This window comes from Pinus tabuliformis, chromosome 5_2 (assembly GCF_031772625.1).
Source record: "Pinus tabuliformis cultivar Carrire ecotype Pingquan chromosome 5_2, CPIR1, whole genome shotgun sequence".
Lineage (NCBI taxonomy): Eukaryota > Viridiplantae > Streptophyta > Pinopsida > Pinales > Pinaceae > Pinus > Pinus tabuliformis.
Window position 1 is genome coordinate 973,981,712 of NC_142306.1, and position 26,514 is coordinate 974,008,225.

The window sequence follows — 26,514 nt, forward strand, 5'->3', positions numbered from 1 at the left end:
AGACCATAAAGGGATTTCTTAAGTCGACATACAAGGCTGGAGTCTGTTTGTATGAAGCCAATGGGTTGTTCCATATAGATTTCTTCATGCAAGTCCCCATGCAAGAAGGCAGATTTAACATCCATCTGATGGACTTCCCATTTGAAAGAGGCAACAAGCGAAAGAACAAGGCGGATAAAGTTCATTTTGGGAACAGGGGAGAAGGTTTCAGTGTAGTCAATGCCTTCAACCTATGAAAAGCCTTTAGCAACAAGACGAGCTTTATGTTTATCAAATTTCCCATCTGGTCCATACTTGGTTCTGTAAACCCATTTGCATCTAACAAGTTTTCGTCCCTTTGGTAGAGGAACAAGATCCCATGTATCATTTGCCAACAATGAATGATATTCTTCATTCATAGCTGCTTCCCAATCTCGATGGCTTGAAGCTTCTACAAAGGTGTCAGGATCATAATTTACTAGAGCTTGAGCCAGTAAAGAAGAGGCTCTCTTGAACTGAGAACGTGTGCATCGCTAATCTGTAGGATCACCGGCAAGATCACCTGCTACATCTCGAGTAGCACGAACCCATTTTGGAAGCTCAGAAGCTGAAGGAGGATCCTGAGATGGTGGGGGAGGATTGTCATCCTCACTTTCATCATCTGAAGAAGAAATGTTTTCAAAGGTAGAAGAGATATGGAGAGGTGGCACATCCGCCGGACTAGGCTCGCAGGCCGATATATTTTCATCAAATTTTACATCTCTTCTAATGATAACATTTTTGGACTTAAATGGAATAAGTCTATAGCCTTTGACATCTTCATAATATCCAACAAAAGTACATTTTTCACTCTTAGGTTCTAAAGCTTTATGCTTTTCATCTGGAATATGGGCCCACGCTTCACTTCCAAAAACACGAAAGTGACTTACATCTGGTTTGATTGAGCTCCATGCTTCTTCTGGAGTGATATTTTTTAAAGCCTTAGTAGGAGTGCGATTTATTATGTAATTTGCACAGTTAATTGCTTCTGCCCAAAAACTAAGACCAAGTCCTTTAGATTGTAGCATACAATTAGCCATTTCCTTTAAGGTGCGATTCTTCCTTTCAGCTACACCATTTTGTTGTGGAGTATATGGAACAATATGTTGCATTTGAATTCCATTCTCAGTGCAATAGTTGATGAATGTGTTTTTAACATATTCTCCGCCATTATCAGATCTTAACTTAAGAATTTGATGTCCAGATTGTTTTTCAACAAAGGCCTTGAAGGCCAAAAAAGTGTTAAATACTTCACTCTTGAGTTTTAAGAAGTATACCCAAGTGCGTCTGGAGAAATCATCAATGAAAGTTAAGAAATACTTGCAGCCAGAGAATGACACAACTGGAAGTGGACCACATAAATCACTATGCACAAGCTGTAAAGGGGTGGAGGCGTGCCAAGAGGCACGTTTTTCAAAACTGTCTCGATGATGTTTTCCGAGTACACATCCGGAACAAACACCATCTCTGCAAGATACCATAGGAAGACCTGTCACCATATTTTCTTTACATAGATGCTGAAGGGAGCGATAGTTTAAGTGACCAAATCGCTCATGCCAAAGTTTGCTCACTTCATCGTTATGAGCAACAAATACTGAGGGAAGATTTGATGACCCAAAGTTGTGAAACTTATACAACCTTGTAGAATCATCAACAATGCCAGTAGCCAAAATCTGTTTAGGATCTCTTAAGTCCTTGATTACAACATCATGAGGTGAAAATTCAACGATTTTACCTTCACCTGAATGAGTTATCTGATATACAGATAGAAGGTTGCAGGATAAGGTTGGAACACATAATACATCATTAAACTGACCATTGTCTAGATGAACAGTTCCAGTCCCTACAACATTAAGAGATCTATCATCACCAACATATATATTTTTGGTGTTACAATCATTTAAAGAAGAAAACATGGCTTTGTTTTTGGCCATGTGATAAGAAGCTCCAGAATCAATGAGCCACTCATGAGAATGAGAAGAAGAAGATACATTTAATGCATAGCCAGACCGAGATGCTTGACAACCACATGCAGAAAGTGCCATTCCTGAAGATGAAGTTGAAGTTGAATATTGCCCCAAATGGATGTTATGCTTCTTCATTGCTGCTTCCAAGGCTTCCATCTTCTTAAAGCATTTTGATTCTAAGTGGCCATCTCGATTACAAAAATTGCAATGTCTATCAATCTTCTTCCCTTTGTTTTTATTTGTCTTATCATTTTGTTGAAATGATTTTTCATTTTGGGGCTGAAATTTTTTAGGACCCTTGTTTGGTTTAGGACCATTCTTTTTAGGATATGACTTCTTAGGATTCTTTGACTTTGGTTGCTGCTGGGCGGCTAACGCTTTCTTGGAAGAGTTTCCAAGATTAAGAAGACCAAGGTGTAAGAGTTTTTCTTGTTCTCTTATTAAAGAATCACAAAAAGAGTCAAAGGAAGTGGGCTTGTAGTCTATTCCTTGAGAAATGAAGGCTTCTCTTGTAGAATGGAAGGTGGAAACAAACACAGAGTAGGCTGGTCCCAACTTGTAAGAATGGAATAGATAAGGTTACTATCTTCTTTCTTAACTTTAACACCTTCCAAAAGATATCTAAGGGTCTTGAACTTGGATAAGAAATCTTCAATGCAAGAAAAATTATTAGGGTCCAATGTAAGCAACTCATTTTCAAGTTGATGGGCTCTAATTTCATTTTTAATCCCAAAAACTTTATTGATTTGTTTCATTGCTTCATCAGGAGTATCAATTTCTGCAATATGGAATCTAAGATCTGGAGAAATAGACATCCCTATCAATCCACATGCTTGATCTTGCCTATTTTCCCATTTAGCAGCTTTATCTTCATCCTTCGGTTTCTTTTCTTGGCCTGAGGCTATTCTGTAGAGACCTTTACTTCTAAGTAAATCCTCAATGTAAGCCAACCATTGGAAGTAGTTGGTGCTGTCAAGGGTAACTTGGTATTGACTTTCCATTTCAATGGAAATTGAAGCTAAAGATGCTGAAAATAAGTGTTCCAATGGATAGATCTCGAAAAATTAGGCTGGTTTAAAAAAAACGGCTTCCGGATGAAGAAGTTATGGCTTTTTGAGAAAAAGTTGTTGAAGTTGCCGACGAAGTGCGGGAATGTGCGGAAATGAAAAAGTCTGCCCCCAGAAAATGGAGACTTGAACCCAAGACCTCTACTCTCTTAAAATAGCTTTCAACCAATTGATCTATACAAAAAATTTGAGAGAGAGAGAGAGAGAGGGGGGGGGGGGTGCTTTGGGTTGCATGCTTGCTTTGAGAAAGCTCTTTTTCCCTACAAAACAAAAAACACAAAACCCAACACGGACATGCAAAGAAAACGAACCTTACGGCTCGAAGTTAGCTGAAAAACTAAATATTTTCAAAAATGAACCTTGCGGCTCAAAGTTAGCTTTAGCCGAAAAACTAAATATTTTTCAAAATGAACCTTGCGGCTCAAAGTTAGCTTTAGCCGAAAAAATAAATATTTTTCTCAATGTTTCTGATTTTCCGAGATCACACTAAGGTGCAGGGAAAAGAGCATACGCATGACAAAAATCCTTCCTTTCTGTTTCTGATTTGCCCAGATCGCACAGAGTTGCAGGGCAAAGATCATATGCAGAAATGAAAGGTATAGATCCGGTTAGAAAAAAGCTAAATAAACCGAAACCGAAATAAGCAGAGAGAAAATAACAGTAAACTGCAAATAAACACTGTATACCTCCAGATCTTAAAAATGACGCAGCTAGGGCTACTGGAAACCTTTTCGTGTGAAACGAAAGGGGTTCCTCACTGGAACATATGCTCCCAACACAACAGAGCAGTCCTCTCAGCCCGAAAGCAGTCAGAAACAACAGATCTAGGAAACAACAGTCGGATGCAGTTCTACCGGCTTCAGATTTGGATCACCAACGGACGCGGCCCTCAAATAGCTCTGATACCATGTAGGAATTTACAGGGTAAGTTCCTCAGACAGAACACCAAAAGGACACCACTCACAACCAGATCGCAGATCAATACACCAGTATTTTGACGTGGTTAAACCCTCAAAGAGGGAAACAGTCCATGGCCTGAGCCAACGCGGCCACTTCAGGCAATTTATTAATAAAAGAATGAAAATTTACATACGTTTCTCTCATGCACGGATTACCCTACAAATGACCCTCCATGCGCTTTAAATAGAATTCATGGACCAATCGGGTGTCAAGCCACGGATCAAGTGTCAGTAATACCGAGGAGAGAATGAACCGTCGGATCACTACATATCGTGACCGTCGGATTGTAAGTTACAAAATGTACAATGGTAAAGAAACACGCTTTACCTAACTCTATACCTAACTCTACACTAGACCAAGTTGTACTTAACTATTTCCTACGCGTCGGAATATCCTAACAGGAGTTCTACTAATGTGTCGCCAAGTGTTGTAGCGACTACAACCACCATCCAAAATTTTACCTTAGCTTCGTTTTGGAGCCTCCCTACCAACCTTTCACAACACCTTGTCTTGCTTTGTCAAGTACACAAGCTTCAATGTTTTTCTTTCACAAAGACAGCATGTCGATCAAAGCTTGATGCATTCCCCTCATAGGTTGTTCACCCAAACTTGGTCCAGCTGCAGGATGAGCAGCTCCCCTAAGAAATTGCGCAATTTTGGAGGGCAACCAACCTTCCCTCTAGAAATTATGCAATTTTGTCTCGCAGCTTGTTGGGCTCCCGAATTGCGCAGTCCTACCAGTCAGGCTTCACCCAAAAAACTGCACAATCCTTCCCAGCAGGCCTGCTCAGCCCAAGAATTGCGCAATCCTGGGTAGCAGTCAGCTTCTTTGCCTAGAAATTGCACAAATCTCCTAGGCAGCCAGCCCAGCTCCCATCCAGAAATGCGCATTTTCTCCCAGCAGTTGAGCAACCTCATGCATGAGCAGCTGGGTTGACAAGTTCCACCCGGGACCAAGGAAACTTGACTTGCATGCATGACTTTCTTTTTCCTGGAATAGAAAAAGGAAACATGCAAAAAGCATCCCATGATTCAGGGAGCTATTTTTAGCAGCCAAAGGTTACATGCAAAGTTCGTTTTAGAAACTTTCCTCCAAGTGTTTCTTTTTCCTAGATTTGTGGCATGCACATCATGAGATCAAACTTATTTATTCGACACACCAGAGCTCATTCTTTCACATCGATCTTGGATCTCTGACATCCAACAGCACATCCAGGACTCTTTGACACATTCGGCTCCACTATTCATGGGTAAGTGGTCTCAACTTGTCTTTTTCAGCATTTCTGTCGCTTTTTGTGTTTTCGCTTGTGTGAGTGTTGTTTGCTTGATTTCTTTGAACGCTTTCTATCGTTTACGTGCATACTAGCTTGTACTAGCATTGTTTCAGTTTTTGTTGTTATCTCACTATTATCGCATGCATGAAATTGTTTTGCATGAACGGTTGTCGATTCGACGACTCGCTTCACCCACATGCATGTTGATTTGTTCACATAATATTTCATTCAATGTTTTCATGCATGATCAATCACTTCTACTTTCACTTAGTTTCGCCATGCATTCACTTTCATATTCTTTTCAGTTTCCCATCGGCGGGTCTGGGTAGCCTTGGCCTAGACTCTGCCTCCCTAGACAACATTGCGCAATCTGGAGAAGGAAGGCTTTGTCTTCCTCTCCAGAAATGCACATTTCTGCCCTGGCAATGTCCTCCAGGACTGCTTTGGGCATTTATGAGGGATAGTGACTGCTAGCCCAGAAAATTGTGCAATGTAGTCCTTGAGCCTGCAGTCATTACTAGCTAGAATTGCTCATTTCGCAATCCCAACAGTCAGTAGTAAGCCTGGATTGCAAATTATGTAAATCCAGTAGCCATTCTTGCCTCCCAGACAACCTAGACTGCCTTTTGCACAGTTCTGGTATCAAGTCACCCATCCTCCCAAAGAAAATTGTGCAATCTTTGCCTATCATTCCCCAGGTATGTGTTATGTCATTCCCCAAATTTGCTTTGGTTTTCGCTGGAAGATTTCTTGCCATGCATGTTGCTTTGTATCCAGATATTTTAGGTGTTCATCCACCTCTTAGCAGTACAGGATCAATGGCCTCCAAGAGAGTAGGATCAAAGGACACTGACGAAAGTGCAACTGGAGTAGCAGTTGAGTAGGTGTCCACATGTCTACCAATCTATGAAGATACCAAGTTGTTTCTAGACAAGGACATCAAGCTAAAATGGCAAGAGGTCAATGAAGCATTTGCAGGCACTTTTGGGGAAGACCTCAAAGACCATCAGGTGTATGTGAACATTCACAAGTCTGGCTTGTACCAGATTACATGCAGATACCCCACATTCCCATGTGCGGACATGATACACTAGATCATCTCGCACACTGATCCCGAGACGATGACTCTGAATAGTGTCAGAGGGAAAAAGCTTGCCACCTTTTGGGCATAGGATTATGAGGAGATGTATCAAATGTCGAAGCCCGTGACTATCATGGAGACTCCTTTCAGCTTACCCAGCAATAGTGCCAACTCTAGAGACATTCTGAAGAACTGGGTAAAGGAGCCAGCTAGATTCAGGATGACACCCAACCAGATCTATAAGACGAAGATACTACGGAAGGCGTATCAATACTTGGTCATATTTTCATGTCGACTATGTGGCCAAGAAAGCACGGAAACCTTCCCATAGAGTTGGATGATCGCGTTGGACCAACTGGCCAGAGAGGGTAAACCATGTCACTGGTCTAGCATGTTGGATCATCATCTGAAGGAACATGTAATGAAGGCTTGATAGTCACCCGGAGGTATGCAAGCAGAGTTCTACATGTCCACCTACATCTTAGATGCAATCTGTGCCCAATAGGAGTTCCCGGGCTTGGAGTGGGCATGGTCACTGACGAAGATTGATATGAACACATATCGTAAGTTGTTGTCCGAATGCAGCTTCAGAGGAGTAATCACTCGGCTATCCGATCATTTTTTCACCCCAGTTTACAAGATGATATTCGAACAGGATCCACCCTACATGTCGAAGGAAGAAATGGAGGCATTGATAGACATTGCTGATTGGTATTCCTCACCATCCGACACCTTCATACGAATGTTCAGTGTGGAGAAGCCTCTACATGTTCTACCGAAGTTTGCCTTGGACATACTCGCCATGCAGGAAGTAACATATCACATCTCGGCAGGATTGACAGCTAGAATGCACCGGAAGAAGAAGGCACCTTGGCCCGCTCTTCTATTGCGGATTGGGTTATATGAGATTTGGAGTTTCAAGCAAGCGGATGTCGAAGCAGAACTAATGAAGAAGTATCCATTCGACCTCCAAAGCTACAATACGCATGACCCACATTGTATTGTGAAAGATCACTACACGAGAGTACAGTTCAACTAGATCCACTGGGAATTTAATTGGGCCAAGGAGGACCCATGGAGATATTGATACAGTTTGTCAAGACCCAATGAATAGGTCGGCTTTGCTATGGAGTGGTTAGTAAAGCAACGTGAAGCAGCATCCCGGAGAGCACCGACCCCAGCAGTAGTAGCAGCAGAGACAAGCATACCAGTGCGCGACAAGGGCAAGAGGAAGATTGTCGATTGCATGGAGGAAGAGCAAAGCTGCAAGTTCCGAGCAGATCCATTGGTAGAGAAAGAATCTATGGCTATAGAGGCAAAGAGGAAACAATGCGACAAGTGAATCATGCAAAGGCAGAGGGAGAAGAGAAGAATGGAGGAAGCAGAGGAGGAGTTGCATGAGATGAAGAAGCAACTCTGGAAGGAACAAGAGTTGCGCAAGCAGGAGAGGGAAGCGCAACAGCAACAGGTACAGCAGGGGGTGAAACATGTGCAAACAGATGAAACAACACCAGTACTAGTAGTGGATTCATTAGAATATATGGCATCAGGTAGACAAGATGAACCATCGCAGGAGCAGGACTTTGCTCGTGAGATAGAGCAAGCACTTCAACAGTTGGATACTGATATGGAGAAACTGGAATTGGAATAGGAAATCGACCTTGTGCCTCACCACCAATAGGTCGACTTACCTACTTCACCACATCCAGATGATGAGCAAGTCTCAAGTGACCGAGGAGGCACTGAGATCCTTGGAGATCAGCCAGAAGGAGAGATGCACAACATCTCATTCGATGAGTCTCAACATAGAGTTGTGTAGTCTCATATAGTGTCGACTTTGGATGTTCATACATGACCTACGCAAGTTGAGGAACAAGTGATCGTGTCTAACATGTGTAAACATCCAGTAGCCTTGGCTGATGCAACTCGAGTGTATGCCAAAGCCACTAGTTCAAGTGTTCATTTCCTGATAGCTGAAAATGAGCGAATGGCTAAAGAACTTCAGACAACCAAGAAAGGAGGAGAGTTGGTGACAGCATCCGCCCAAGATGAACTGAAGAAGGAAATACTAGATGAAGTATTGTCCCTTGACACAATTATGCAAGCATTGTACTCCAAGTTTGGCACCGTGCATAAGGCAGTCGTCCATCTCAATGGATGGCAGCAATGATGTGCTAGAAGAGCACGTATCTTGATGAACTTTCTTGTTGTTGTTGATTACATGCAAACATGGACGATGAGATACAAGGGAGCCCCACTTCACTTGCCTAAGATGATGAAGGTCAGTGGAGTCAAGCTGAAGGCATGTATCTAGAGTCAGATTCGGAACTATGAAGAGCTCATGCAGCTCATCACTAGTATATAGGTTTCCCATGCATGTGTATTAAAGAGTATGGATGTTGTGGTGCATGCACATGTGATCCAATCCATTGGGACTCTCACCCAGGCGAAGACAAAGGCACAGGTCTAACTATAGCTTGACTCGTACTTCAACAAGTTGATGCACATTGCTACCAGCCCAAACTTGCCCATCAGTGCAGACATCATGCACAAGTATGTTGCTGGTCCAGTCGCATTGAAGACAATGATGTGCATGCTTACATACAAGTTGGATAGAGGATCTCGAGCAGTGTACCCAGATGCTATGGAGGCAAGAGTCAGGTTCCAGAAAGATGTCACCTTAGAGCACACAAACACCATCGCAAACTACCGATCTTGGCATCAGTATGTTACTACTGATCAACGCGAGGATGTTGAGGAGTTGGACTTCCATGGTTGTCTAAGTCATAGTGATGTCTAGCATGGCTTTCTCAATCCATTTCTATCACATGGGTACATGTCAATTCAAGTTATGATAGTTGGATGTAACAGTCATAGAGTAGATGAAGAGTCATGAGGGTAGTTGAATTGTCACAAAGGGGAATGTCAAGAGCCACCCCACCCTTTGTTATAAATAGTCCCTCATAACTCTTTGTATAGGCTTTTGGTCAACCAAGCTTCCAATAAGACTATCTTGGAGAGAGCTTGGACAATATTGTAATGAGCCTTGGCTTCTCCACTATGTAGAGCTAATACATCTCTTTAGAGGAGCAGGCAGTTGTGGCTATAACATTCCGCTATCAGAACTAGCGGTTGGACATGGATGCATTGTATGATTGGAACTTACACTTATTAATATAACAAGAGCCAACACGTTTCATGCATATGTTGTATTGTATTCTATGCTATCCAGTTTACTCTAAATGATATATGTATATGTTTACTTACGCATGCATGTATAGTTATCTGTGTATGTATATATGAATCTTTTTGAACTGTGCTATTGTTTTAACCATCACTTTGGATTGCTTACTAACTTTCCTTCCAAGTTGTGATGTATCTTTGCTTGTGTGTTCCATTCTTAACTACGTGCTATCATAGGTTTCCAAGGGGCGCACTCATCTCAACCCCCGTGTGTTAGAACCTCTCATGCACCTTCCTTGGCTCGCTGCAACTGTCACACCCTTACTACCAACAGAGCTATCTTACTTTTTTCTGTGTGAAACCACGGTCAAGGCATTACCATGCGACCCACTGTTGGGACTCCTACACCAAATGGTTTGAGGTCTAATTGGGACTTCTTACCGGGGAGATCCCCTGACATGTTGGTGGGTCCAACACTGTCAACAAAGTGTAAAAATAGTGTTCGAGAAAGATACCTGCAAGATGGTTTGGGGAGCATTAGTATTGATTCGGGGAGTTTGGATTGGAAATATGTACAAGCTTTTGGGAAACATTGTTATTGATGGGTGCAACAGTTCTATGGTTCCTGAAAGTGGAGCAGAAAATCTAGTGGTCTCTCGAGAAATGACCATGATATGGCATCAAAGGCTTGGACATATTGGAGAGAAGGGTCTTCGAATACTTCATGGTAATGGTATGGTAGAAAGTATGTCTAATTTATCTCTGGTTTTTTATTTCTATGAACATTTTGTATATGGGAAGTAGAATCGGGTGCTTTTCCCTCTAGTGCTAAGAGGGTTAAAGGGATATTATAGCTTGTGCACAATGATGTGTTTGGACCTGTGTCAGTTCCATCACTGGGTAAGTATGTGTACTAGGTATAATTTATAGATGACTTCTTAAGGAATACATGGATATATTTCCTCATGAATAAATATGAAGTCTTTGACAGGTTTAAAGAATTTAAGGCTCTGGTGGAAAACCAAACAGAGAAGAAGATAAAGGTGCTCCAGACAGATAATGGTGGAGAGTTCTGCCAAGAAGGAATTTGAAGAGTTCTATAAGAAGTGTGGTATAGCATGAAATAATAATACTCCATACACACCTCAACAAAATGGAGTTGCAAAAAGAGTGAATAAGATGTTAATGGAAAAGGCAAGAAGCATGCTTAGTGGTGCCTGGTTAGGATAGGAATTATGGGCAGAGCCAGTGGAGACTGCATGTTACCTAGTCAACAAATCACCTTCATCAACATTAGAGGATAAGACTCCACATGATGTATGGACTGGTAAGAAACCCTCTCTTTCACATCTGAGGGTATTTGGATGTGACACATATGTACATGTTCTAAAGGAGAAAAGAACCAAGTTGGATAGTAAATATGAAAGGTGCATATTTATTGGGTATAAGGATGGTTTGAAAGGTTATAAGCTTTGGAACCCAGAAACAAGGAAGGTTGTGTACAACCAAGATGTGGTTTTTAGAGAGGTGAAAGATGTTATTAAACATGAAGTCCTACCAAAGGAACTTGAGAAGATAGAGTTTGAGCTAAAGGAGGAAGAACCAGACTCTACAGCAGAAAAAGAATCAAAAGATGAAGAGCCACAAACTCTATATGTGAGAAGATCAGTTCGAGAAAGAAGACAACCAGAAAGGTATAGTCCATCTGCTTTTATTAAAAAATTTCTTTATCTATTATTGATGATGATCCTAGAACTGTTAGGGAGGTAGTGGATTCAGAGGATGGCAAAGTCTGGAAAGAGGCTATCATTGATGAAATGACATATTTGGACAAAAATGAGGCTTGGGATCCGATGGAGTTGTCGGATGGAAGGAAACCCATTGGAAGAAAATGAGTGTTTAAGAAGAAGATGAATATAGAAGGCAAGGTGGAGAGATACAAAGCTCGGTTGGTAGCAAAAGGTTATTCCTAGCTGCCAGGAATTAGTTTTGGTGATATTTTTTCCCTTGTTGTCAAGGTAGCTTCTATTAGATTACTTTTATCTGTTGCTACTGCTTTTGATTTTGAGGTAGAACATACGGATTTGAAGACAACATTTCTTCTCAAGGATCTGGAAGAAGAGATCTACATGAATTAACCTGGAGTCTTTGCGGTGAAGGGAAAGAAAGAACTAGTGCACAGGTTAAAAAAATTCTATGTATGGGTTAAAACAGTCACCAAGGATGTGGTATCAGAAATTTGATACATTTATATGGGGACTTGGCTTCACCAGAAGAAAAGAGGATGACTGTGTGTATTTTAAATTAATCGGTGACCATGTTATTTATCTAGTCTTGTATGTGAATAATATGTTGTTGATTGGAAATGACAAAAAAATTATCCAACATTTGAAGGCCCAATTGTCCTCCAAATTCAACATGAAGTATATTGGTGCTGCAAACTATATTTTGGGCATGGAAATTAAACGAGATTGGGCAAAGAGGAAGCTCTAGTTAAACCAGACGAAGTATGTTGAGACAATATTTTAGAGGTTTAATATGCAGGATACTAAACTGGTGAAGGTTTCTATTCATGTAGGTGTAAAGTTATCTGCTGAACAGTGTCCCAAGACACAAGAAGAGGAAGAGGACATGTCCCATGTTCCATACGCAAGTGTAGTAGGTAGCCTGATGTATGCAATGGTATGTACTAGACCAGACATTACACATGCAGTGGGAGTATTGAGCAGGTTTATGTTAAAACCAGGGAAGGAGCATCAGACAACAATGAAGCGGGTTTTCAGTTATTTGCGTGGCACTAGTGATTATGGTTTGTGCTACCAAGGAAGACTAGGATTGGATAGAGTTTTGGACATATGTGGCTTTGTTGATGCAAACTGGGTTAGAGATCTAGATCAGAGAATATCTACAAGTGGGTATGCATTTAACCTATTTGGAGGTGAAGTCAGTTGGATGAGAAAGAGACAGTTTGTAGTGGCACTTTCAACTACAGAGGAAAAATACATGGCAGCCACTCATGTAAGAAAGGAAGCAGTTTTCTTGCAGTATGGGGTTAGTACAACGAGTTATAAGGATAGACTGTGACAACCAAAGTGAATTTTTCTTGGCAAATAACCCTGCTTATCATTCAAAGACAAAGCACATTGATGTTCAATATCACTTTCTGAGGGATATGGTTGAGGAAAAAAATTTGTTGCTGGTAAAGGTGAAAACTTCAAAGAATGTTGTAGATGCATTGACGAAGTTCGTGAGCACTGAGACATTTTCTTGGTGTAGAGAAATAATGGGAATTTTAGGGCTGGACCAATGACTAAGTTATCCTATGACCCCCTATGTGGAAAATAAAACATGTTGGGTGTGTGCTATATTCTTTCCACGACTAGTCACACGCACAGGGGGCGATAAACTCCCCTGTTTGTTGCACCAGGTGCAACAGGGGATCGGTAGCCCCCTTGTACAGGGTCTGGGGCATCACCCCAGGAAACTTTGTTTGGACCCTATATTAGGTGAGTAGACCTACCTATGGTTTTGTGCATGAGTTTTGCACATGGTTTTGGGCATGATGGTTTTCTGCCCATGGTATTTTGTAGATACAGTCAAGGGAATTATGGTTATTTTCTAATCCAGGGTTAATTGATTGGGGTTTATGAATGCTTCAACATGTATATGTATGTATATATATATATATATATATATATATATATATATATATATATATATATATAATTGTAACATTGAAAGGAACATAATGAAAAATCAATTTGGTAGTCCCGAATTTGGGATCCAGGGGAAATCTTTATGTATTTGTTTTATATTCTCGTCATTCTTTATTTTATGTTTTTAGAATTCATTTGTAGGTAATTTCTGTACAGGGTTAAAACATACACTGCTTTGATACCACCCTATGGCAATAGATATTACCCAAAGAGAGTGAAACCTCGCTCTGATACCACCCTGTAACCTACCACCTCCCACATTTACCCAATTTCATCGGTTTTCCTGGGGTAAACATAACCTGAGGGTCACTATGATAATAATAAACCTCCTAAATGACCTTAAGGAAATGGAGTCACACAACTTAAGAGCTTACTAACTTCCCTCAGGTGCTACAGGACCTCCAGGAGAAACCCAACCCCTCCAAGTGTCCAACCCTTGAGATGACTCTCTTTTTCATTGACCTAGAGCCCTAGTCGCTCCCTTGCCAAGGAATCCAAGTGAATGTAGCCCTGCAGTTGCATTGATAAGCCTACCTCCATGCAAATGTGGACTTTTCCAGCCAGTTCTATGCCAACGACCCCGAATTCTGAGAAAAATTTTCAGGGCCAAGACTCAAGCCTTTCCCTAGAACTCAGTGAAACTTCTAGAGATGAAAAATGATATAGAAACAAAAATTATGAACCAAAACTTGAACCAAGACTTGACCCAACCTCTCCTAAATGGGACTGACATTTCGTCAAACACATGGTGAGCATGCAACCTACAACTCATGAATGAAAATATGAACATAATTATATGAAAAATTATCTGAGGATAAACAAGAAAGAATAATGCCTTCTCACAATAGTTGCCATAACATCAATTAGGCATTGCATTCATTATCCAAACATTGATTAATAGAAATTTGTTAAGACCCATACTTAGATATGTCAATTAATCATTCTTATAACCATCATATAACCAAATAAATAACAATGAGAGAATTTCCATTAAATCCACATAATAACAAGTACAATTACTCATTAAAAGGAAGAGGAACTTAGCTCTTATTAACCATATGAAAAATCTAACCAAGTCAAAGACTTCCACATACCACCTGACCATAGATTGTGATGAACCAAATCTTTCTTTCATCCAATCACCCTCGTGCCATATTCCAAGCATGAATGTGGGATCTCATGGGATAAAACCATCCATAAACAATGAAGGGAATCTAGAGGTTAAACCATATCCACCCTCAACATACCATGATATCACCTAAATCGGTCCCAAGATCACAAAACCAAACTGAGATTGGATGCCTCAAAAGTCCTTCACCATTCCTTAAGGAATTTTCCTATATCCACCCATCTGTTGAGCGCTTCCTGGAGAAAACCATCTCCACCCCCAACCCTTGGGATTTTTCTAAGACCACCTCACTCAGATCCAAAACCTTCCAGTAATTCATAGCTCAACCAAGAAATAATCCCATCACACCATGGTTATCTGAAAATGGCAAGGAAAAGTTGAAACCACTGTAAAAAAAAAGAACAAATCCATGTCATTGACAACAAAGAAACCAAAATACACACATGCATATGCCATGCTTGCCAAAACCACCTAGGAAACCATGCATGCAATATGTTACCTGCAAGTATTCCTGCTGAAGTTTCTTGATCCAACCTTTCCTTACTTGGTCCTTTCTTTCCTTTGATTTCCTTCTCCTTCCTTGATTTCCTTTTCCTTCCTTTGTTTGCTTGATCTCCTTCTACTCTTGGTGCTCTTCTCCTCTTTGAGGCTAACTCTAAAATTGAACTAACAAAAGGCTACAAACTAATGCTCTACTGTCTTTTTATTATTGTTGCCTTTAATTTCTTCATTTTCATTAATTTTCCTTCAATTTCCTCCTCACATACAACATGTGACCTTTCACCTCCCTTTTCTCCTAATTTCCTTTATTTTCATAAATAAAATGCTAATAATACCTTTTTTCCTTTTCAAAGCCTTTGCAAATTCCTTTGCCAATTTCCCTCAGCCATAAACACAACAAGTAATGCCCACTAGGATATTTTGCCTAACATTCATCTTGGAATAAGTGTCCCTTGACCTTGGTCTTATTTTTCCTTTATTAACTTTTATTACATGAACTTTTGACCTGGGACTATTAAAGGGTTTTTTTTTACACATAAGTAAAAACCAAAATATCCTCAACAATTCTCCAAGTGAATACCATAGGAAAATACCATGGTTATGCCAATACCGAGGACACCTGTACCATGGTAATCTCCAAACCAATACCACAGGAAAATACCTTGGTTATGTCAATATGAAGGACACCTGTACCATGGTAATATAAAAAAAAAAAACCATGGGAAAATACCATGGTTATGTCACTACCAAGGCCTCTTGTACCATGGTTATCTCCGAAACAATACCACATTAAAATACCTTGGTTATGTCAATACCAAGGATAGTTGTACCATGGTAATGCTAATACCAAGAATACTTGTACCGTGGTAATATTCCTGCAACGTCATCATCACACCAACACAAGGAAACACCTCCATGAACACCATACTACCATCAAGCTCCATCATCGAAGTCTGACATCAAGGGTTGAGATCAATGTGAACATAACTAACTCAATGTCAAATCAACTAGCTGCAACCATGCTACAAGGAAGGCATCCATTCATCAGCTAGTCTATAAGGGGTTGACATCAATGCCAACATGAGCTAGCTGTCATCATGAAATCAATGCCAATCATTAGCTAGATGGAACCATGCACACCATAATTCCATCAATATCCCCCTTTGGCATTGATGGAAACCACACAAACTCTCCAGACCATCATCCTCTATCACTCCCCCTTTGACATCAATGTAAAAGGGTCAACTCCATCTAATAAGGTAGTAAGAACAGAAGCCAAAAAAGTGAAGAAACTGATCTCTACATTGATGGATCTCATATCAGTAGCAACAAGTAGAAAATATACCAATCGTCATCAAGAGTAACATACCAACCAAACAACCTCTAGCAGTAGTAGCAATATGCACAAGAGACAACCACTCAAAAATCATATGCAACATCATCATAATAGAAACTATGAGTAGAATCAAGTATATGCATCAATATGCACACGAGGCACTAACCAACACTCCTCAACATAACAACCACATAGCAGCAAAATCAATGGATATCATTAACCTCTCTGCTCCTAACATGAGGCCAAAACCCGAAAATCATGATCATAGCATGAGGCATGCCATGAACACCTCCAAGAAGACCATAACGCCAACAATGGATCACTGAAGTAACAAGAGAAAATAGATTCTCCCCTAAACACATGTCATCTTCAAAGTAACTCCAACCTGCAATGAACTACTTCCGCTATGAACATTGGTTCCTTTCCAAGAAAGAAGCACCATATGGACCAAGAATCCACATTACCATGACTCATATGACATATACTATGATACATACATGGTTGTAGCAGCGATACAAAACCTCATACATAATCTCTTTTGACCATAACATGACCTCATGACTCATGAATGAATGGCCCAATGATAATGCAACATAAGTACATGGTTCCATGAGCATTTTACATGAATGTATCAATGAATTAAATTGTTTCTATCATCATCTCCTATGGACAAATGACTCAAAAACATGATACATCATGACTATTACATCATCATTAGCCCATACATGTGGCTTCAAAATAGACTCATGATACTCATCCATAACAAGCCTATCACCATGATGAATCAAACCACAAATGGTTGGACCCTCAACCAATACATAATGATGAAACAATACAAGGCACATGGCTATAATAACAATCATAAAACAACACATACATGGTTGGTCCATGTCTCTTGTCATCTCTATACATGGATGAAGAAATGCTATCCTTCTATGCATGGTTGTACAAATTTTCAACCAACTTATCAGTGAAACCAAAAGCATATGTGGCTGAAAAATGTACTAATTTCACTCTAAAAACACATGTAAAGAAGCTACAAATAATTGAGTGAAAGTGATGAAGATAAACATCAAATAACTCATGCAATCCTAATACCGTGCATAAATCCCCCTGAATTCAATATACCTCCAATAGACAAGATGATCTTGTGGACCTGAATGTGCATGAAGCTGAAATGGACTCATCATATGCTGTTGCAATAAGATCATACTCATAAAACTGTCACATTTCTACCATATGCTCCCCCTAAGGTTATGCAACTCTCATAAACTTTGAAGTCCTCTATAAATATGCAGGAAATAATCACGGACTTAAGGAGGGGATCCTCTTCACTACTTGAGGAGTTGTTGCTCCTTTCTCCACAAGTCTTTGGCTACTTCTTTTCTTCTTTCACTAGTTTTCTGCTTGGTCCTTTTTTTTTTCTGCTTTTGTCGATTTTGCATTGAATAATGGGGCACAAAACAATGTCTTTCCATATGGAAAAAATTATGGCATGTATAACACTCCACATGGCCAAGATATGTAGAAAGAGAATTAGATCTCTTGCTATTCCAACCAAATTTATACCTTGCATGCAATGTGCTTCTCCTCCATTGGTTAGACCTGCAATCTATTGCCTTATGGCCAAACAGGTGACATGAGTAACAATAACCATAAAAACCACGATTATACCTATTGGCCAATATCCTTGGTTGTTGAAATTGCTGCAAGCTCTGCTGATTTGATTTATACATTTTTCTCCCGGAGTTGGCTGAAACATGTCCATACTTGTGACAACTTTAGTATTGTACCTCATTCATCAAAGAAAAAAAAGGACTTTATTTCCTTTGAAATGTAATCGAGCTACCACAATATTCTCTTGGATCAAAATATCTTCTAAAAGTAAGTGCTCCTTGAGGTTTTCTTTTCTGTTGCTCCTAGTTCTGATGGTTGATCTTCTTTTGGTTTTGCTTTTTGTTTCCCTGACTCTCACTCTTGTTGCTGGTATTTCTTGCTACAAGTTTCTTGGGTTTTCTTTCTTGTCTTTTCCTGCATCCAAACTAGACTCCCCCTTTTGAAATCCAAGACTAGATTTATCTAATGGTGATCTTTGGATCTCAAGCAAACTATCCAAGGCTAATGTTCTCTTCTCCATCTTCCATTGCTTTCTCAAGGACACCACTTCAACTTCTAATTTCTCACACTTGTTTTCCTTCTCTTGGTACTGCTTCCTCATACCTTCCTCAACTTTTTTTCTTCTGCCAATTTAAATTTTAAGCTCACAATATCTTCCTTGAGCTTGGCCTCCCTATCATCACAGATAATATTTCTTCTTGATCCTTGCATGTAGCTGTTAGTCTAGAAATCTCACCTCTAAGACCCTTAATAATATTCTCATCTTCACTATGTGCTTCAGCATGATCAAAATTTGAATCATCAAAATTATAACTCAATAGAAAACCATTAATATTTATACCTTTGGGTGCAATATTTTCTAATGTCTTCTCATCATCAGATCAATCATGTGCACCAGAGGAATGAGACTCTAGTGGAAGAGAGTCTTGTCTTTGAAGGCCCTTCTTCTTGTTATTCTTCTTGTTCTTTTTTGTTGTTTCTCTTTTTCTTATTCTCCATATTGTTGTTGGTACCATCTCCAAATACGAACTTTAGCTTGTCCCACATATCTTTGGCATATTTCAAACCTACTAGCCTCTTCAAATCATCATCATGACAATTCTTTTAGATTATACATCTAGCTTGTGCATCCTATTGTAAAACTTTATCTGTAATTGGATCCTTGCCACAACCTTCACATACTAATCTCCAAATGTTAGACCCACAAGATAAAACTTGAGATTTAGCATTTTTTATCCATACCTTGTAATTTGTAGCAGTAAAGACAACCATTCCTTGAGAAATCATTTCGATCTTTTTTTTTTCTCCAACAAACCCCAGATCTACTCTCCAATGATCAAGCTGCAACCAAGAGCCCCGCTCTGATACTAATTGTTTGAAATCGTTGAGCACTAGTGAGAGGTGGGGGGTGAATCAATAGTGTGACTTCTTAATAATTTTTACCAATTAAAACTTCTTTACTAAATCACACATGTATTAACCAACAACACATTAAATTGTCTCATAAACATAAACCATATATGTAGGTTAAACAAGATAACCATGAGAGAAAAAATAAATAACACATCAAAATAGAGACACAAGATATCTGGTGGAAAACCCTTCACTAGGAAAAAAACAACCCTTGCTTCTGTTGCACTACTCTATCTTCTATTAGGCAAAATACGTCTTTTACATAGATTTGTTAACTCCCATCAGCTAGGAGTCTCAACCTCATATATAATAGGCCAGCACAAATAATCCAGGAGACTTGATACTACTAGTTAGCTCACAATTTTTTTCTCACATAGATCTATGGACTACCATCCATTGAAAGCCACCACAATCAACAATGCTCACCCAACTATGATTGGACTATCCAACTCTGATCAGGTAGAGAAATTGTTCCTTTCACTGAAACTGTGTAATCATTGATCCACCCATGAAGTCACTGCTCCTTTACTCTACGCGGAACTCTTTTCATCTATTTTCATACTGGATCCCAAGAATTTCTACTCAAATTGATTCAAATCTACAATACGATCTCCACCAACAAGATAATCTCATCAAATAAAAAACACCACAAACATGCTCTCTACTCCAGCAAAAATAGTGGCCACAATCTATCCAATAAAAAATGAATAATATCATCACTAGCAACATAAAAATATCACATACTCAACCATATTATCAAACCTTCACTGTAAAATATAATTACTGGATAATACAATCGACAACATAAAATACAATGGCAATGTGCCAAATGCACTAGTAGCACTTACAAAACAAATGTGAGAGTCACACATATGGAGCTATACCAAGATCTCCATCTCTACCAACACCTGTGCTACAAATCTCTGATCTAATTTGAATTTTTGAATCAATACACTACTTCAACAAATAGATTTTCTCATGTTGATGCTAATAGAGCTCATGCACTGAAGCAATCTTGTTCACCAATAGGTCTGAAGCATATTTCCTCTATGCAACCTTCTCTAACTCACTCTCACACTGAACTGACCATCAATTAGATCCAAAATGTATATCATAAAACATGTAGGGCCAAATGCACTTTTGGATTGGGATCAAAGGTGCACAAAGTTGACAAAATCAAGACACTATCGCCACTACTCGTGCACTAAAGGTGTTCACATCATTTGAGGGAATTTTTTTTTTACATAAGTAAAATCCAAAATATCCTCAACAATTCTCCAAGTGAATACCACAGGCAAATGCCATGGTTATGCCAATACCCATGATACTTGTACCATGGTAATCTCCAAACCAATACCACAGGAAAATACCATGGTTATGTCAATACCAAGGACTCTTGTACCATGGTAATCTCCAAAACAATACCACGGGAAAATACCTTGGTTATGTCAATACCAAGGACACATGTACCACGGTAATGCCAATACCAAGAATACATGTACCATGATAATACTCCTACAACATCATCATTAAGCCAACACAAGGAAACATAAGGTAACACCTCCATGAGCACCATACTACCATCAAGGTACATCATCAAATACTGACATCAAGGGTTGATATTAATGCCAACATAACCAACTCAATGTCAACTCAACTAGTTGTAACCATGCTACAAGGAAGACGTCCATACATCAACTTGTCTACAAGGGGTTGACATCAATGCCAACATGGTCTAGCTGCCATTCTGAAACCAATACCAATCATCAGCTAGCTGGAACCATGCACACCATAATGCAAACAAATTTGTCATCTATCTCGATACTTTGTAGGTGATAAATTGCAGGAATTAGCTTTCATGTCCCATTTTAGTGGCAAGTCCTAGTTTAGAGATTTAGGGTTTGGGACTTGTCATAAGAAAATAGATTCTCCCCCTAAACACATGTCATATTCAAAGTAACTCCAACCTGCAATGAACTACTTCCGCTATGAGCATTGGTTCCTTTCCAAGAAAGAAGCACCATATGGACCAAGAATCCACATTACCATGACTCATATGACATATACTATGATACATGCATGGTTGTAGCAGTGATACAAAACCTCATACATATTCTCTTTTGACCATAACATGACCTCATGACACATGAATGAATGGCCCAATGATAATACAACATAAGTACATGGTTCCATGAGCATTTTACATGAACGTATCAATGAATTAAATTGTTTCTATCATCATCTCCTATCGACAAATGACTCAAAAACATGATACATCATGACTATTGCATCATCATTAGCCCATACATGTGGCTTCAAAATAGACTCATGATACTCCTCCATAACAAGCATATCACCATGATGACTCAAACCACAAATGATTGGACCCTCAACCAATACATAATGATGAAAGAATACAAGGCACATGGCTATAATAACAATCATAAAACAACACATACATGGTTGGTCCATGTCTCCTGTCATCTCTATACATGGATGAAGAAATGATATCCTTCTATGCATGGTTGTACAAATTATCAACCAAAAGCATATATGTGGCTGAAAAATGTACTAATTTCACTCCAAAAACACATGTAAAGAAGCTACAAATAACTGAGTGAAAATGATGAAGAGAAACATCAAATAACTCATGCAAACCTAATACCATGCATAACTCCCCCTAAGTTCAATATACCTCCAATAGACAAGATGATCCTGTGGACCTAAATGTGCATGAAGCTGAAATGGACTCATCATATGTTGTTGCAATAAGCTCATACTCATAAAACTGTCACATTGCTACCATATGCTCCCCCTAAGGTTATGCACCTCTCATGAACTTTGAAGTCCTCTATAAATATGCAGGGAATAATCACGGACTTAAGTAGGGGATCCTCTTCACTACTTGAAGAGTTGTTGCTCCTTCTTTCTCCACAAGTCTTTGGCTGCTTCTTTTCTTCTTTCACTAGTTTTCTGCTAGGTCCTTTTTTTTTGTTGCTTTTGTCGATTTTGCATTGAATAATGGGGCACAAAATAGTGTCTTTCCATATGGAAAAAATTATGGCATGTATAACACTCCACATGGCCAAGATATGTAGTAAGAGAATTAGATCTCTTGCCATTCCAACCAAATTTATACCTTGCATGCAATGTGCTTCTCCTCCATTGGTTAGACCTGCAATCTATTACCTTATGGCCAAACATGTGACATGAGTAACAATAACCATAAAAACCATGATTATACCTATTGGCCAATATCCTTGGTTGTTGAAATTACTGCAAGCTCTACTGATTTGATTTATACATTTTTCTCCTGGAGTTGGCTGCAACATGTCCATACTTGTGACAACTTTAGTATTGTACCTCATTCATCAAAGAAAAAAAGGACTTTATTTCCTTTGAAATGTAATCGAGCTACCACGATCTTCTCTTGGATCAAAATATCTTCTACGATCTTCTCTTGGATCAAAATATCTTCTAAAAGTAAGTGCTCCTTGAGGTTTTCTTTTCTGTTGCTCCTGGTTCTGATGGTTGATCTTCTTCTGGTTTTGCTTTTTGTTTCCCTGGCTCTCACTCTTGTTGTTGGTATTTCTTGCTACAAGTTTCTTGGGTTCTCTTTCTTGTTTTTTCCTGCATCCAAACTAGACTCCCCCTTTTGAAATCCAAGACTAGATTTATCTAATGGTGATCTTTGGATCTCAAGCAAACTATCCAAGGCTAATGTGCTCTTCTCCATCTTCCATTGCTTTCTCAAGAACACCACTTCAACTTCTAATTTCTTACACTTGTTTTCCTTCTCTTGGTACTGCTTCCTCATACCTTCCTCAACTTTTTTGCTTCTGCCAATTTAAATTTTAAGCTCACAATCTCTTCGTTGAGCTTGGCCTCCCTATCATCACAGATAATATTTCTTCTTGATCCTTGCATGTAGTTGTTAGTCTAGAAATCTCACCTCTAAGACCCTTAATAATATTCTCATCTTCACTATGTGCTTTAGCATGATCAAAATTTGAATCATCAAAATTATAACTCAATAGAAAACCATTAATATTTATACCTTTGGGTGCAAGATTTTCTGATGTCTTCTCATCATCAGATCAATCATGTGCATTAGAGGAATGAGACTCTAGTGGAAGAGAGTCTTGTCTTTGAAGGCCCTTCTTCTTGTTATTCTTCTTGTTCTTTTTTGTTGTTTCTCTTTTTCTTATTCTCCATATTGTTGTTAGTACCATCTCCAAATACAGACTTTAGCTTGTCCCACATATCTTTGGCATATTTCAAACCTACTAGCCTCTTCAAATCATCATCATGACAATTCTTTTAGATTATACATCTAGCTTGTGCATCCTATTGTAAAACTTTATCTGTAATTGGATCCTTGCCACAACCTTCACATACTAATCTCCAAATGTTAGATCCACAAGATAAAAATTGAGATTTAGCATTTTTTATCCATACCTTGTAATTTGTAGCAGTAAAGACAACCATTCCTTGAGAAATCATTTCGATTTTTTTTTTTTTTTCTCCAACAAACCCCAGATCTACTCTCCAACGATCAAGCTGCAACCAAGAGCCTCGCTCTGATACCAATTGTTTGAAATCGTTGAGCACTAGTGAGAGGTGGGGGGTGAATCAACAGTGTGACTTCTTAATAATTTTTACCAATTAAAACTTCTTTACTGAATCACACATGTATTAACCAACAACACATTAAATTGCCTCATAAACATAAACCATATATGTAGCTTAAACAAGATAACCATGAGAGAAACAATAAATAACACATCAAAATACATCCACAAAAGAGACACAAGATATCTGGTGGAAAACCCTTCACTAGGAAAAAAACAACCCTTGCTTCTGTTGCACTACTCTAAATCTTCTATTAGGAAAAATATGTCTTTTACATAGATTTGTTAACTCCCATCAGCTAGGAGACTCGACCTCATATATAATAGGCCAACACAAATAATCTAGGAGACTCGATACTACTAGTTAGCTCACAATTTTGTTCTCACATAGATCTATGGACTACCATCCATTGAAAGCCACCATGATCAACAATCCTCACCCAACTATGGTTGGACTATCCAACTCTGATTAGGTAGAGAAATTGTTCCTTTCACTGAAACTGTGTAATCATTGATCCACCCATGAAGTCACTGCTCCTTTACTCTACGCGGAACTCTTTTAATCTATTTTCATACTGGATCCCAAGACTTTCTACTCAAATTGATTCAGATCTACAATACGATCTCCACCAACAAGATAATCTCATCAAATAAAAAACACCACAAACATGCTCTCTACTCCAGCAAAAATAGTGGCAACAATATATCCAATAAAAAATTAATAATATCATCACCAGCAGCATAAAAATATCACATACTCAACCATATTATCAAACCTTCACTGTAAAATATAATTACTGGATAATACAATCGACAACATAAAACACAATGGCTATGTGCCAAATGCACTAGCAACACCTGCAAAACAAATGTGAGAGTCACACATATGGAGCTATACCAAGATCTCCATCTCTACCAACACCTCCACTACAATTCTCTGATCTATAATCTGAATTTTTGAATCAATACACTGCTTCAACAAATAGATTTTCTCATGTTGCTGCTAATAGAGCTCATGCAATAAAGCAATCTTGTTCACCAATAGGTCTGAAGCATATTTCCTCTACGCAACCTTCCTTAACTCACTCTCACACTGAACTGACCATCAATTACATCCAAAATGTATATTACAAAACATGTAGGGCCAAATGCACTTTTGGATTGGGATCAAAGGTGCACAAAGTTGACAAAATCAAGACACTATCACCACTACTTGTGCACTAAAGGTGTTCACATCATTTGAGGGATTTTTTTTTACATAAGTAAAAGCCAAAATAGCCTCAACAATTCTCCAAGTGAATACCACAGGCAAATGCCATGGTTATGCCAATACCTTGGATACTTGTACCATGGTAATCTCCAAACCAATACCATAGGAAAATACCATGGTTATGTCAATACCAAGGACTCTTGTACCATGGTAATCTCCAAAACAATACCACGGGAAAATACCTTGGTTATGTCAATACCAAGGACACATGTACCACGGTAATGCCAGTACCAAGAATACATGTACCATGGTAATACTCCTGCAACATCATCATCAAGCCAACACAAGGAAACATAAGGCAACACCTCCATGAGCACCATACTTGTTATGCTCTTAACCTGCAAAGTAATACCCAAACACAGAATATGCGAAGAAAAGATACCCAGGACACAGAATATGCGAAGAAAAGATACCCAGAACACATAATAGCAATGATTTTATTATTCAGAGAGAAATGTTCACAGGCCTCTTCGAGGGGGCAACCTCCAATAGAGCAGAGCTCGATTACAAAAACAAGACATGATACTCCTCGCAGGGAGTCTCTATCCTTTATATATGACTCATACATGCAATACCACGGGCCAATACCGTGGGTTTTATTAATACCATCTATCTAATACTACCGCCCATTTACCATCTATCTAATACTACCGCCCATTTGCAACTAACTGTGGTCCCGTCATTAATTGCAGGTTAACCACTTACAAATATTAATATGGGCTTTATTGACTCTTGACTATGACGTGATCCCATGACATAAATAAGGGGGTTAGGGTGGGACCCTAACAATACTACCATCAAGGTACATCATCAAACACTGACATCAAGGGTTGATATTAATGCCAACATAACCAACTCAATGTCAACTCAACTGGTTGTAACCATGCTACAAGGAAGATGTCCGTACATCAACTTGTCTACAAGGGGTTGACAACAATGCCAACATGGTCTAGCTGCCATTATGAAACCAATACCAATCATCAGCTAGTTGGAACCATACACACCATAACACAAACAAATTTGTCATCTATCTAGATACTTTGTAGGTGATAAATTGCAAGAATTAGCTTTCATGTCACATTTTAGTGGCAAGTCCTAGTTTAGAGATTTAGGGTTTGGGACTTGCCATAACCTTTTTGTTTCATCAATTGGCACTATTTGGGGTGAAAATATTTTCGAGCATAGCTCAAAACCCCTCAACATTGTTCTATGCATCGATACCCTTCCAACAATGTGAAAATCACCTCCATCAAAGTTTGTATGCAAAAGTTATGCCTCCCACAAGTTGACCTACCTTATTAACTAAGTGGATGCCATGCCAACCCCCATTACTTACATGTGGGGCTAGCCA